This window comes from Chrysochloris asiatica, unplaced genomic scaffold (genome assembly GCF_000296735.1).
Source record: "Chrysochloris asiatica unplaced genomic scaffold, ChrAsi1.0 scaffold00189, whole genome shotgun sequence".
NCBI lineage: Eukaryota > Metazoa > Chordata > Mammalia > Afrosoricida > Chrysochloridae > Chrysochloris > Chrysochloris asiatica.
This window is the reverse complement of record NW_006408707.1, coordinates 413003-429571: the sequence shown is the minus strand read 5'-3', so window position 1 is coordinate 429571 and position 16569 is coordinate 413003. Positions and strand designations below refer to the sequence as shown.

The 16569-nt window shown below is 38.8% G+C and overlaps 1 protein-coding gene and 1 pseudogene across 1 annotated transcript in view; both read left to right on the top strand.

Moving 5' to 3' along the window:
• The window catches only part of LOC102835261 (tyrosine-protein kinase Fer-like), a 579105-nt gene that overhangs the window by 241976 nt on the left and 320560 nt on the right, over nt 1–16569 (top strand). The gene's annotated exons all lie outside the window — the stretch shown is intronic.
• On the top strand, nt 3417–5217 carry LOC102839030 (annotated as a pseudogene).

Below are 16569 nucleotides of genomic sequence, written 5' to 3'. Positions count from 1 at the left end.
CTTCAAGTAGTTTTCTGGTTTTGCTAGAACCATTTGTTGCAGAGGCTATTTCTTCTCTATTTAATGTGTTTTGGCCTTTAGTCAAATTTGACTGTAAGTCTAGTTTCTCATTATCTGTTCATTTTTAAAGAACATTCAAATTATACGATTAATGTTTGTTGAAATTTTGGTTTGGCGTGTCTTATTGTTGCATAGAATTGATAATGCGAGTAATAGTTAAGCAAAATATATCATATTCTTACCACATTTACGTAGTGAAATAATTTTTTTCTTACTTCATTACCTTTGACTAAAATTTTAAACTTTATTCTAGCCATTTATCATTCACTGTTGAGCTTTGAAGTGATATCTTTTTGAGATATTTAAAAATTATGCATTATAAATTAATCATGGTTTCTCCTGTTGTTCCAAGTTTCCATAAGCTTTTAATATTATTGCTATTCTTTAAAAGCTCAGTTGCTTAAGATAATGTGGTGTAGTCTGATTTAGAAAACTAAAGTGTTTCCCAAACATGGAGTTTTAAATATGCTTTTACATTTTGAATTTACTTGGTATATATATGTTTTAAGAAATAATACACATTTCTACATTTATTCCATGTAAGCAGTGATCTTTGTTCCATAATTGAAGCAAAACTTAATAATTAAGGAGTCCTGATATAGCGCTGCATGATAATGCACTGGACTGCAAAGTCTCTGAGTCAGAACAGATTTGATGACACTTAACAACAACATATACCGTATGACAATGCACTGGATTGCAAAGTTGGCTTGAACTGCAAGGTTGGTGGTTCATTGTCACCAGTTGCTCCTCAGAAACCCTTTACAGGGTCATTATGGGTCAGAACTGACTCTACAGCACTTAACAATAACAAACATTTAATTATGTTTTCCTATGAACTTTTTGAAGCACCTTTTGAAGCCCCCTCGGGCTTATATGTAGATATATTTTCACAGAGAGAGAGATTGTGTGTATGTGTTTGTGTGTCCTGGTGTGTTGCTGCAGGATAATGCGCTAGACTGCAAGGTTACAATGGAGCATAAGGATGGTGTTTCAAACCTCCTCAGAAACCCTATACAGAGTTGCTATGAGTTGGAAATGGCTTGATGTCACTTAACAACAACATGTATCTCTCTCTCTCTCTCTCTCTGTGTGTGTGTGTGTGTATGGAGTGCTCTAGTAGTGTGGTGATTAGGAATCTGGCTGCTAATCTCACAGTCAGCAATTCGAAACTACCAGCTGTTCAGCAGGAGAAAGATGAAGCTTTCTGCTTCTATAAAGATTTACAGCCTTGGAAACCCTGTACAGGGTCACTATGAGTTAGAAACAACTCTACAGCATGTAACAACACACACACACACACACACACACACACACATGTTGTTCTTAAGTGTCATCCAGTTTCTGACTCATAGCGACCATGTTATGGGTACTCAGGCTGTAAATCTCTGTGGTAGCAGAAAGCTTCATCATTAAACCATGACTTGCCTGATGGTCTCGAAAAGCCAGTCTTGTAGTTCACAGCCCGGTGCTTCTCCTACAGAGCCACTTTATTGTATACATTGTTGTTGTTGTTAAGTGTCGTCGAGTCGGTTCCGACCCATAGCGACCCTGTACAGGGTTTCCGAGGGTGTAAATCTTTATGGGAGTAGAAAGCCTCATCTTTCTCCCGTGGAGCAGCTGGTAGTTTCGAACCGCTGACCTTAAGGTTCGCAGCCCGATTCGTAACCACTATGCTACCAGAGCTCCTTACATAACATATGATAATACATTTTATGTAATATGTAATTATAATTATATGTATACAATTATAATTAGCTATTGTGGTGCTGTGGGTTAATGTGCCAGAATGCAAAGCCGTTTAAACTGCAAGGTCAGCAGTTCAAGCTCACCAGCTGCTCCTCAAAAAGCCTATGCAATGTTGCTGTGAGTTGGAACCAACTCGACAGCACCTAACAACAACAATATAATATATATTGTAGTATTACAGTTCTAGTGTGGTGTTGTAAGATAAGCATTGTACCCCTAACCCTAAGGTCAGTGGTTCAAATCCACCAGCCACTCCTTAAAAGTTTACCAAGAGTCAGAACGGACTCAATGGCATTAAACACCAACAGCAACAACAGTTTGTCTGTTATACTCTCGTGGCTTGTATGTTGCTGTGGGCTGAAAGCTATGTTGTGGGTATTTAAAATACCAGTAGGGTCACCCATGGTGTACAGGTTTCTACTTTGCATCCAGACAGACTAAGATAGATAAGGAAGAAGGAGAGACAAATCACTTCAGACTATTTAGTCACTAAAAACCATATGAATAAAAATGGTTCGCTGTCAACACCAGAATATTGAATATTGAAACACATGATGAAGAGCTCCAGAATATTATCTGATATAGTGCCAGAAAATAAGCCCCTTGGGTTGGGAGGCACTCGGCATATGATCCAAGAAGAGCTGTTCTCAAAATAGAGTTGACTGTGATAAAATGAATGGAGTAAAGCTTTCTGGACCTTCATTTGCTAATGGGGTACAATTTAAAATGAGAAGAAACATCTACAAATATCCACTAAAAATCAAAATATAAAATGTACAAAATATGAATCTAGGAAAATTGGAACTTGTCAAAAGTGAACGGAACACATAGACCTTGATATCCTAGGCATTAATGAGCTGAAATGGACTGGTATTGGTCCTTTTGAATCTTATAATCACGTGGTGTGCTATTCTTGGAATGACAAATTGAAGAGGAATGATATCATATTCATCATCAAAAAGAACATTTCAAATCCATCTTGAAGTGCAATGCTGTCTGTGATAGGGTAATGTCCACAGGTCTATAAGAAAAGAGTAGTTAATACAACTATTATTCAAATTTACACACCAACTACTAAAGCAAGTAATGATGAAATTGAAGAATTCTGTGAATTTCTTCTATCTGAAATTGATCAAACATGCAATCAAGTGATATTGATAATTACTGGGGATTGGAATGCAAAGCTTGGAAACAAAAAGGAAAGATCAGTAGATGGAAACTATGGCCTTGGTGAAAGAAATGATGCTGTCAAAATTATGATAGAATTTTGCAAGGCCAAGGACTTGTTCATTGCAAATACTTTTTTAAACAACATAAAAGATTATGGACCTCACCAGATGGAATACACAGAAATCAAAATGACTATGTTGATGAAAAAGAGAAAAGCTCCATATCATCATCCTAAACAAGACCAGGGGCAGACTGTATAATAGACCATCAATTGGCAGGCAATTGCCTGGGAGCTGAGCAGGAGCGGGAGCTACTCCTCCTGGTCTACAGGAATCAGTGTTGGCAGAGGTGCTGCCGGCACAAGAGTAGCTCCTGAACACTCTCTTTTCCATTCACCAGAAACTAGGGTATTGCAGCGTTAAGACAAGACGAAGGCTATGCTCATGGTTGCAGAAAAGCCATCTTTGGCTTTTTTTCGCCAAAATCCTTTCTTGACGGACCATATCCTCATACAAAAGGCTAAATGGAGCCTGCTGTGTCCACGAATATACATGGACCTTTGCTGGCCAGCCTGTCCACTTCAAAGTGACATCTGTCTGTGGTCATGTGATGACCCTAGATTTTTTGGGAAAGTACAACAAGTGGGACAAGGTGGATACCGCTGAGCTATTCACTCAAGCACCGACAGGGAAGAAAGAAGACAACCCCAAGCTGAACATGGTGAAGTTCCTGCCAGTGGAAGGCCAGGGTTGTGACTACATTGTACTATGACTGGACTGTGACAAAGAGGGTGAGAATATCTGCTTTGAGGTGCTAGATGCCATGCTGCCAGTCATGAATAAGGCCCTTGGCGGTGAGAAGATAGTCTCCGGGCCAGGTTCAGCTCCATCACCGACACAGAAATCTGTGGTGCCGTGGCTTGCCTGGGGGAACCCAACCACATTGAGGTGCTTTCAGTGGATGCCCGTCAGGAGCTGGACCTGCGCATTGGCTGCGCCTTTATGAGATTCCAGACGATATACTTCCAGAGGAAATATGGTAACTTGGACAGCTCTCTCATCTCCATTGGGCCATGTCAGACTCCCACCCTAGGGTTCTGTGTGGAGACACGATAAAATCCAGTCCTTCAAGACTGAGACATACTGGGTGCTGCAGGTCAAGGTAAACACTGACAAGGACAGAACACGCCTTCTGGACTTGGATCGTATGCGCGTGTTCAACTCGGAGATTGCACAGATGTTTTTAAACCTAATGAAGCTAGAAAAGAAAGTCCTGGTGGAGGCCACCATCAAGAAGCAGAAGGCCAAGCAAAGGCCCCTGGCCCTGAATACTGTCGTGATGCTGCAGGTGGCCAGCTCTTCTCTGGGCATGGGGCCACAGCATGCCATGCAGACCGCAGAGGGCCTCTACACACAGGGCTACATCAGCACCCACGTACTGAGACCACACACTACCCTGAGAACTTTGACCTGAAGGGCCCTTTGTGGCAGCAAGTCAATCACCAGTACGGGGCCAACATGGTGAAACAGTTGTTAGCAGAAGGGATCAACAGCCCACGGAAAGGCTGGTGACCAACCCCCATTACCTCTATGAAAGCAGCCACAGAGGCTGAATTGGGGGGCAATGCATGGCGGCTGTGTAAGTACATCACGTGACACTTTATTGCCACAGCGAGTTATGACTGCAAGTATGTGCAGAGCACCTTCACCTCCAAATCAGATCTGAGCACTTCACCTGCTCTGGGAAGATGGTTCTCTCCCCAGGCTTCACACAGAGATCATACCCTGGCAAAGTGTGCCCCTTGAGGAGAGTCTGCCCACCTGCCAGCACGGTGCTGTGAGCGAGGTAAAGATGCTGGAGAAGCAGACTAGCCCGCGTGACTACCTGATAGAAACTGAGCTCATCACCCTCATGGAGAAGCATGGCATTGAAACGGACACCAGCATTCTGGTGCACATCAACAGCATCTGGCAGTGCAACTATGTCACTGTGGAGAGCGGGCTCCGGCTGAAGCTTACTAACCTTGGAATTGTCCTGGCGCATGGCTACTACAAGATCAACGTGGAGCTACTGCTCCCCACTATCTGCAGCACTGTGGAGAAGCAGCTGAACTTGATCACCCATGGCAGGGAAGACTACTGCCAAGTGTTGGGGCACACCCTGGACGTCGTCAAGAGGAAGTTCCACTACTTTGTGGACTCTGTCGCCAGTATGGATGAGTTGATGCGTGGAGTGTGAAAGTGGCATACTGGTGCTGGACCTGACCTCAGGCCCCAGGTGGAAGGTGGCCTTCAATTGGTGCAACATGATGGCACACTGCCTCGAGAATGTTCACCTTGAGTGCATGGCAGCAGACACCTGCAGGACCTGTGAGGCTGCCCTACTTGACGTGGACTTCAACAAGGCCAAGTCCCTACTGCCTGGTGGCAAGACCCAGCACACAGGCTATGTCTTTTGTGACCTAGTCTTCCAGGAGCTGGTAGCGCTGAAGCATGCAGCCACCTGACACCCCATACACCAAGGGGATCCTGGCCACAGACAGGGCTGAGGGCGGGCTTTTGTGGTTGCTGGCCTCTGGGCAAGCCTTGTGGCCAAAGGACAAGATGTCAGCACTGGCTGCCTGCTTTGTATGAGGGCCAGTGGTGGGCCAGCCCATGGCCACAGGTATCCTTCAGATACCGAGACCATTAAAATGAGTTTTCTCCCAGAGCAAAAAAAAATAATAGACCATCAATTGCTTGCAAGTTAAGGTTGAAGTTGAAGAAAATTACAACAAGTTTGTTGTTGTTGTTGTTATGTGCCATGGAGTCGGTTCCGACTCATAGCGACCCTGTACAGGGTTTCCAAGGCTGGAAATCTTTATGGGAGCAGAAAGCCTCATCTTTCTCCCGTGGAACAGCTGGTAGTTTCGAACTGCTGACCTTGCGGCTCGCAGCCCGATTCATAAGAGCCAAAATGACCTAGAACATGTCACACCTGAATTCAGAAATCATCTCAAAAACAGATTTGATTCATTAGCTACTAAGGACTGAAGACCAGAGGAGTTGTAGGGTAACATCAAAGGAAGAAAGCAAAAGATCATTAATCATGAAAGGAAGTGTTAGGCTCCCTAGTGGCCTAATCCAGTAGGAAACCCCAAAAAGATTATCAGGACTCGAGTTGGATGCAACAGCAAGAGGTTTATTTGCCAACAAGCTGGGGTCCACCTTCACTCCTAAAAGCAGGAGACAGAGGCGACCCGCTTTACAGTACAAGCTAGTTTTTATAAGGTTTTAGGGGCATAATTGCGCAGTACCATATATACAGTTTCTGATTGATTAACAATTGGCAAAGTATGAGATGTTACAGTTTAATTAATTGGTCAGTACTGGTGGTCTTTGTTCTTAGGCTAGGGCAAAGGAAAACATCTGGCATCTGGCCTTGGGTCCTGTTTATTTCTTATCTAGTTCTCACTGTTGCTAGGGGTGAAAGGATACTCTAAGACAGCATGAGCTGATTTAGCACGTTCCTGAACAGGAGGACGTGTTCAGGCTAATGTACAGAATGGAGATTGACCTCGTCTCTGGAGGGAACTAAAAACTGAGGCCTTGTCTATTTAAAATGCTTTTCTGAGCCTGACTAGAGTTTAGTCAAGCAGTCTCTAGGTAGGCAAAATCAGGTAAAATCAGTTAGGTCCTTACAGAAGAAAGTAAAATATCATTAATAAACCAAGAAAAAAGGAAAAGACCAAAATGAATATCGAGTAGAATTTGAAAATTGCTCTCCAGCATAGAGATGGTAAAGCAAATTGAAGAAATGAGAAAGCTAAAGACTTAAACAGAAAACTTCAAATGGCAGTTTGAGAAGACAAAGTCAAATTTTGTAATGAAATATGCAAAGACCAAAAGGGAAGAGCATGCTCAGCACTTACCAAGCTGAAAGATTGAAGAAAAAAAATCAGGCTGGGACTTGCAATATTTAAGTATTCTATCAGCAATATACTTAATGTTGCAGAAAGCATCAAAAGAAGGTGAAAGCAGTACAGTCACCAAAATAAATGATCAACGTACAACCATTTTAAGAGATATCATATTAATAAGAGCCAGTGATACTGATGGAAGTTGTCCAGTGTGCACTGAGGCATTAAAGAACTAGGCTCTGGAAATTGATGAAATACAAATTGATACGTTTCAGCAAAGTGATGCAGCACTGAAGGCACTCACTCATCTATGCCAAGAAATTTGGAAGACAGCTACCTGGCTAACTGATTGTAAGTGACCCATATTTGTGCACCTTTCAAAGAGGTGACCCAATGGAATGTGGAAATCAGTGGAGAATATCATCAATATCATATGCAAGTAAAATTTTGCTGAAGGTAATCCAAAAAACGGATTCAACAGCGTATTGACATCGAGCTGCCAAAATTTCAGGACAGAGTCAGATGATGTGGAATGAGACTTATCATTGCTGATGTCAGAGGGATCTTGGCTGAAAAAGAAAATACCAGAAACATGTTTACATGTGCTTTTTTGACTATGACTTTCAGTTTTGTGGATCATGACAAGCTGTTGACCACATCCTGGAGAATGAGTATTCTGGAACACGTTATTGTGCAAATGAGGAACCAATAAATAAACCAAGAAGCAGTTGTAGGGGACATAAGATAGTTTAAAATTTAAAAAGTTGTGCACCAGAGTTGTATTCTTTTGTCATACTTATTCAGTCTATATGCTGAGCAAATAATCCATGAAGCTGGACTCTATTAAGAAGAAACTGGCATCAAGATTGGAGGAAGACTCAATAACAATCTAAGATATGCAGATGATACAATCTTGCTTACTGGAAGCGAAGAGGACTTAAAATACATACTGATGAAGAGCAAAGACCACAGCCTGGGTTGAAACTCAATACAAAGAAAACTAAAGTCCTCACAACTGAACCAACTAATAATCAACATCCATATACATGGAGAAAAGATTGAAATTGTCAAATACTTCATTTTGCTCAGATCAACTGTCAACACTCATGGAGGTAGCAGTCAAGAAATCAAATGATATATTGCATTAGGTAAGTATGTTGCACATGACCTCTATAAAGTTTCAAGAGAAAAGTTGTGAGTTTGAGAACTGAAGTGTGCGTGACTCAAACCTTGGTATTTTCAATAGCTGTGTGAAAGTTGGACAGTGAATAAGGAAGACTAGAAAAATTGATGTATTTGAATTATGGTATTGGAGAAGAACAAACAAATCTGTGTTGGAAAATATATAGCCAAAATGCTCCTTAGAAGCCAGGATGGCCCAGCTCTGTCTCTCATACTCCATTCATATCATCATTAGGGAATAGTCCCTGGAGACTGCTTGGTAAAGTGGAGTGTCAATGAAAAAGGAAGACTCCTTATGAGATTGACTGGTACAGTGGCTGCAACAATGGAATCAAACGTAGCAATGATTGTGAGATTGGCACAGGTCCTGGCAGTATTTTGTTCTCTTTTGCGTAGGGTGACTATGAGTTGTTAACTGACTTAACAACACCTAACAATAACAACATGTATTATATGTTGTTGTTATTAGGTGCCATTGAGTCGGTACTGACTCATAGCAACCCTTATGCACAACAGAGTGAAACACTGTCTAGTCCTGGGCCAACCTTACAAACATTGCTATGTCTGAGCCCATCGCTGCCGCCACTGTGCCAATCTATCTCATTGGGGGTCTTCCTCTTTTTCTCCCACTCTCCACTAAACGTCATATCCTTCTCCAGTGACTGGTGCCTCCTGACAATATGTCTGATGTATGAGAGACGAAGTCTGTCCTCCAAGGAGCACTCTGGTTGCACTTCTTCCAACACAGATCTGTTGGTTCTTTTTGCAGTACATGGTACTTTCAATATTCCCTCCAACACTGTAACTCAAATGCAAAAATTCTTCTGTGGTCTTCCTTATTTACTGTTTAACTTTCACATGCATATGAGGCTATTGAAAATACTATGGCTTGCGTCAGTGCACATTAGTCCTCAAATTTATATCTTTGCTTTTCAACACTTTAAAGAGGTCTTATGCAGCAGATTTGCCTAATACAATACAGGTTTGTTTTTTTTAAATACTGCTTCCATGAGTGTTCATGGTGGAGCCAAACAAAATGAAGTCTTTGACAATTTCAGTCTTTTATCTGTTTATATGGATATTGTTCATTGTTCCAGTAGTGAGAATTTTTGTTTTCTTGACATTTAGATGCAACCCATTCTGAAAGCTGTAGTCTCTGCTCATAAGTTAAGCATTTTAAATCCTCTTCACTATCAGCAAGCAAGGTTGTATCTATCATCTGAAGATCGTTAATGAGTCTTCCTCCGATCTTGATGCCACATCATTTTTCTTCATATAATCCAGCTTCTCAGATTATTTGCTGAGCACACAGCTTGAATAAGTGTGGTGAAAGATTAAAACCCTGGAGCACACCTTTCCAAAATTTAAAATATTTGGTGTTCCCTTGTTCTGTTTGAACAACTGCTTCTTGGTGTGTGTTCCTCATGAGCACATTTAAGTGTTCTGGAATATTATCAGTAAAAATTTACTCCCATGGGAAATTACCATTCTTCAGATGATCCCTAAATTCAGGTAGGATACATTCAAGTCATATTTTAGCTCTTGTGGACTTGTCTTTATTTTATGCAGCTTAAGCCTGAATTTGCATACTGATGGTCTGTTCCATAGCCTGCCCCTGGCCTTTTTAAAAAAAAATTTACTGTGAATTGAGGGATAGTTTACATGGTAGAACATTGGTTTTACACTCATTATTTCATTGCAATGATTATAATCTCCTGCGTGCATCATCATTCAACAGTATATGCTTTTATTCCTTCTGGTTTGTTTTTTTTTGTTTTGTTTTTGGTGTACACAAAAAGACTCAGGAATATATAATCATTTAAACAACCAAAGGGCACATTCTGCAAGCCTGCCTCCTGGCCACCAGCTTCTTTCTCTTTCTATGAGTCTAGAGTCTTCAGCTGCTTTTTCTCCCCAAGTCATCATCTCTGCCTCCCTCTCTGGTGTCACTGTACCGACATTTGTTTGACTGATGATATGGAGCTTTTCTACTGCCTCTTTCCACAAATGTATTCAATTTAATTTCTGTGTATTCCCTCTGGTGAGGTTCATGTGCATAGTTGTCTTTTATGTTGTTTGAAACAGGTATTTGCAATGAAGAAGTCATTGATCTTGCAAAATCCTATCATGCGATCTCCAGTATTGTTTATATTACCAAGTCCATGTTTTCCAACTACTGATCCTTCCTCTTTGTTTCCAACCTTTGCATTCCAGTCTCCAGTATTTATGAATACATCTTGGTTACATGTTTGATCAATTTCAGACTGAAGAGGTTGGTAGAATTCTTCAGTTTCATTACTGGATTTAGTGGCTAGTACATAAATTTGAATAATAGTGGTATGAATTTGCCTTCCTTTAGGAGTAAAGATACTATCCGGTCACAGACAACTTTGTACTTCATGACTGATCTTGCTGTATTCTTTTTAATGATGAATGCGACATCATTTCTCTTCAATTTGTCCTTCCTGGTATAATTAACCATATGATTGTCAGATTCATAATGGCCAATACCAGTCCATTTCTTCTCACTAATGCCTAGGATTTCAATGTTTATGCGTTATATTTCATTTTTTAAAATGTCCAATTTTCCTGGATTCATGCTTCGTACATTCCATGTTCTGATTATTACTGGATGTTTGCAGCTCTTTATCTTCACTTTGAGTTGTGCCCCATCAGCAAATGAAGATCCCGAAGGCTCTACCCCATTCCCGTCATCATGGTCAACTCTCCATTGAGGAGGCAGCTCTTCCCCAGTTGCATGTTGAGTTCCTTTCAACCTGAGGGGCTCATCTTCCAGCATTATATCTGACAATTTTCTGGTGCTCTTCATCATATTTCGATATTCGATAATCTGATCTGACAGTGTTCCATTGTTATTCATAAGATTTTCAGTGACTAAATATTGGAAAGTAGTCTGTCTCCCCTTCATCCTAGTCTTTGTTCATCTAGAAGCTCAGCTGAAACCTGTCCACCTTGGTGGACCCTGCTGATATTTAAAGTACCTGTGGCATAGCTTCCAGAATCACAGCAACACCCAAGCCACCACAGTACTACAAACTGTTAGATCAATGGTGGTTTATTACATACATGTGTATATATAATGCTAAAGAGATTTTCTGTTTATACTTTGGCATTTGATACTGTCATTGTTACTTCTAATAGACAGAAGTGTTCTGTGGAAATAAAGAGGGAGGTGTTAACTAATGCAGACCATTTGAAAAGAAAATGAAAATAAAAATAGTTATTAGAAAAAGCCACTTGGAAAAGTAAGGCTCTGCCAAGACTCATCTATTTTTGTTTTCTTAGGGCGGGTATTATTTACTTATAATTGTATAGGGTTTATTATGATTTAAAGGAGCTCTGGTAGTGTATTGGTTATGAATCGGGTTGCGAACCTCAGGTTCACCAGTTTGAAACTACCAGCTGTTCCACGAGAGAAAGATGAGGCTTTCTCTTCCCGTAAAGATTTACAGCCTCGGAAACCCTGTACAGAGTCGCTATGATTTGGAACCAACTCCATGGCATATAACAACAACAACATTATGATTTAACATTCAAATAAAGCATAGGAAGCATAATTAAGAATTTGTGAGAAATTTTAAAGAGTTTTTATATGAGTACTGGTATGGCGTTGTGGGTAAATGCATTGGACCACACAGTTGGTTTGAAATGTACTGGACCACAAGGTCTGTAGTTCAAACTCACCAGTCACTCCTTGGAATCCCTATGCAGGGTTACTATTAGTCAGAACCAACTAGAAGGTACTTAAAAACATATAAGGATACTTTCTGATACCCTTTTCTATAAGATAAATAATGGTTCTTGAATAGAGATATTTGGAGACTGCTTTCTAAAATGAAAAGCAAAATGTTTTTAACAGATATATTCAAATTTGCTTTAAAAAAAAAAAAAAGTTCATCTCTTGAAAGAAATGTGCAAACACTCCATCTAACTCTTCCTAAAATTAATTTCTATTAAAACAGTTCAGTGAAGTATATCATATATGTGTTACCAGGTAACTAAGTTACTTTTCTTTCACTTTATGGTACAGCAACTAGTAGCAGTGTATTGGTGAGCTCATTTAAAAAAGATGCCTCCCTTATTTTCCTTTTTAAGTACTGTTAATATCAAGCTTGACATGAATAAAATGTTTTATGTAATTGAGAGTGATGGCAGTGTTTTTTTTCTTTTGTACATAAGGTCACTATCAGTTGGCACCAATTTGATGGCACCTAACAAGAAGAGTGCCAACTTGATGATAAATGTTTAAATTTACTGGTGATGACATTCTAGATCATTAGGAAGATATGATAAAAATCTTAGTCAAGATGTGTAATGTAATATTAGCAGTGAATATAGTTAATTGACTAGTATTACTATTGATATTATACCACATTTATGTATAATATTATGTTTGTTTAATGAAAGTATATTTGATACTGAGACTGTGAAATTATAGACAGATGCAGTGAAATAAGATGAGATAGGATGAATAAGAGTTAAAAGCACAACTGGGTATAGTAAATGGAAAATAATAATAATAGAGTGGGAAAGGAAAATAATTACTAGAAAGAAAAAAATGAATAAGGGAACTAAGGAAATCAGAAAAAAGGAAGAAAAATTAAAGGAAGCCCAAAGTTATTAAGGGAAGTGGAAGTTTTAGATCAAAATGATAGTTATAGAAAATATATTTTAATAGAGATTTTATTGTTGTTGATACTTGATTGCTGTTGAGTCAGCAGTGATTAATAGCTACCCTGGGCACAACAGAACAAAACACTTCCCTGTCCTGTGACATCTTCACAGTGATGGTTATGCTTGAGCCCAATGGTACAGTCACTGTGTCAATCCATCTTGTTGGGTGTCTTTTTCATTGATCCTCTACTTTACCAAGCATGATGTCCTTCCTGACAACATGTCCAAAGTACATGAAACAAACTTGGCATACTGTCTTCCAGAGATTCTAATACCGATTTGTTCTGGCAGTCCATGTTACTCTCAGTATTCTTCACCAACATTGTAATTCATATATAGTCCAAGAGGCCAATTCCTATCAGCAGTTATTAGAATCCCAAGAAAGTGTACAAAAAGCATTCCAGAAATGGGAAGTTGGGGAAGTAAGGTAATTTTGGTGTTTGGCATAGTTTTCATTTGTAAATAAATAAAGGTTCAGAAAGAACTGCATCAGAATGTGAGTTTCTTACCAGCCTTTAGTTCTGCCTAGTCATTATGTTAGACAAGAGTTGCTTAATTGGCTAAAGACCAAACAAACTCAAGTTCTCTAGATGTACAAAAAGACTGTTAATTAAGAAATTTATTATATTGATTCTATTGTTTCATTGTAGGAAGTAAACATTAGTCAAAGCATCTTTGTTCTGATTAAAGATATTGTTGGTGTTGATGGTAAGTTCCATTGAATCAGTTCGGACATAGTGACCCTACAGAAGGTTTCTGATGCTGTAAATCTCTGTAGGATCATAAAGCTTCTTCTTTCTTCTGCAGAGTTGGAGGGCTCGAACCGCAACCTCATGGTTGACAGTCCAGTGTTTATCCTATGGAGTCACAGTGCTCCCAGTTAAAGATATTTGTAGATGGAAAAAATAATTAGTTGCAAAAAAGCCCTAGAATATGTACAGTTATAGATAGTCCTTGTTAAGTGGCGTCGAGTTGGTTCTGACTCACAGTGACTCAAAACCTGTATAACAGGTTTGAACCTTCCACCTTGTGGTTCACACAACCTTGTAGTTCAGTACTTAGTCTATAGCGCCGCACCAGCACTCCACATAGGCCTTTCTTTTGTGTTGGTAAGTGCTGTTGATGCGTTTTGACCCATAGAGACACTGTAAAGGGTTTCCGAGGAGCAGCTGGTGGGTTTGAATCACTGACCTTATGGTCCAGTGCTTATAATACAGAACCACACCCCAGACATACTAAAGACTGAACCACTGTTCCAAGTTACAATTGCCTATATAGCCTGAAAACAGTATCTGGAAGATCCAACAGTTAGAACATTTGTGATTTTTACTGTTAAAAATTTTAACTCATTCAGGGAATCCAAACTATGACTGTTTAGAAATTTGGAAAAAAAAAAAAATGACAGGGAGAACATTAGTCACAGTTTCATTTTAAGTATTTTGTGTTCCAGTAGCAAGCTAATTAGGGACCCTGAGCTTCTTGTAGGATAAGCACTCAACTGCTAACTCTAAGATCAGCAATTTAAACCCACCAGCCACTCCACAGAAGAAAGATGAAACTTTCTGTTTTCAAAGATTTACAGCATCAGAAACCCTTTACATTGTCACTGTGATTCTAAATCAATTTGATGACACTGCATTTTTGGTATCAAACTAGTTATTTTTGTTGTTAGGTACCACCTAGCAAGTTGAGTCCAATTCATAGCAACTTTATACACAACACTGGAGAGCACATTTCAGAGTCTCCTCTGATATCTATTTTGGTATTTTTCTTCTTTCTTGTCTTATTAAAGACTTTTGCTTTCTTCCTATATAGTTTTCTTGATATAATCCCATAACTCTTCTGGCTATTGATCATTAGTACCTAATGAATCAAATTTCTTCCTGAGATGATGTCTAAAATTCAAGTGGGTTGTGTTCAAGGTCGTATTTTGACTCTCGTGAACTTGTTTTAATTTTCTTCAACTTCAGTCTGAATTTGCATATGAGCAATTGATGGTCTATCTTAGCTGATGATATGGAGCTTTCCACTGTCACTTCTCATAGATATAGCCAGTTTGATGTCTGTATATTCCCTCTGGTGAGATCCATATGTGTAGTAATCTTTTATGTTGTTTGCAATGAGTAAGTTATTGGTCTTGCAAAATTCTGTCATGCAATCTCCAGCATAAAATACATTTTTTCTTCTCTTTGGTTGCATTTCCCTTTCAAAATTGTCTTTACAACCATGAGGTTACATGTCTGTGTTAGATCGACCAGTATTTTTCACCTTTAACAAGTGTTTGGCGACATTATTAGTTCTGTTTGCTCATCATTTTATGTTTATCTCTTTCTAAAATTCCCCAATGTTATATAGCTTTAAAATTAAAGGGAACTTTATGAGTTCTATGAGAAATACTTAAAATATTGGATTTTCCCAATTAAAAAACCATATGTGGAACAATTCATCACTTAAATGGTTAGTAAATTAATAGCAAATCTATGTAATAGTAGAAAAAATACAAGATTAGTTTTCTGCTTGGTTAATATAAAAACAAAATATTTTTTAAAGTTTTATTCTGTTTGTTCAAGCTCAGTGCTAGGTTTATTTATTTTCCATGGCTTATTCTAGTTTAAAAAATATATATATTTTTAAATTTGGGTGCTTAATTTTAATGCAATGTAAACTTGTATTTTTTCAAGTATTTTTGTCTCATCTTCAGAAAGGAGTTCATGTTTCTTCTCAAACATTTGTGATTAAGCTATGCAAATCTTCATTATATGCTTAGGAATTAGCCTGAGCTAGAAAACTGTGACCTTCTTTAATTCCCCAGGAAAACATATTTTCATTCTTTCTTATTATCTATTCATCTTTCTCATTTATTTTGCTAAGACAAATAAAGTCTTCATTTCACTAAGCCCTGTATGTTTTTATTGGAATATACTTTAAAAATAAAGCCTGGGCAAAATAGTTAAATGATGGCTATCCCAGTTAATCAGGAAAGCTTATCGTATTATGTATAATTTACAAACTGTGTTAAGTATAAGTATAGAAAATAACCTGTTTGCAAAAATCTCAGTTAAATTACCAAGAAGGAAAAAAATTTCCCACTAAGGCTTAGAAAGTTATGATATATGAAGGGAAAATCTTCATTTAATGACAGTTCTTGGAATACTGAATTTTATTGCTGATAAATCCTACATCCAATTACTATCAAGGTTACTAAATTATATTGGAATACTTTTGAAATAATAAAATTAGTCCTTCTGGAGCTTCCAGAAAAGTCTTTGAATGACTTGATAGATGCAGGCCAGACATACGTATGACATTTCTTGTGGTTGTGAGTGTGAACATTTACAGTAATTTCATCCTATGATTCATAACAGTATTGCTTATGGGACAGGGAATAACAGATCTCTTTCTAAACTTTCCTTCCTACCCCAAAGCAATTAATAAACCAAAATAATTGGAGTGCAATACCTATGAGATAGCCATCTCATTTATTTATGTATTTATATATGTATGTATGTATGTATTATCTATCTATCTATCTATCTATTTATTTTAAGACTAATAGGCTTTATTGCAGGTGGAGCATCTGTGGCCTAATGTCCCAAATGCTAAGCTTCCTAAAAGAGCTTTCCTACTAGCTTTATATAGGATTACATAGGGTTGAGTGGTGAGACCACTGTGTTACTTTTTCCTAGGTAAGTGGCTTTTTAGAAAAGCAGAAGAAACTGTTAGTTTCCCTCCTGTGTGAACTAGGTCATATGGGCAGGGGCCTCCTCCCTCATTCCTAGGCCTCAAGGTCTTAGGTCTTATGGGCAGGGGCCTCC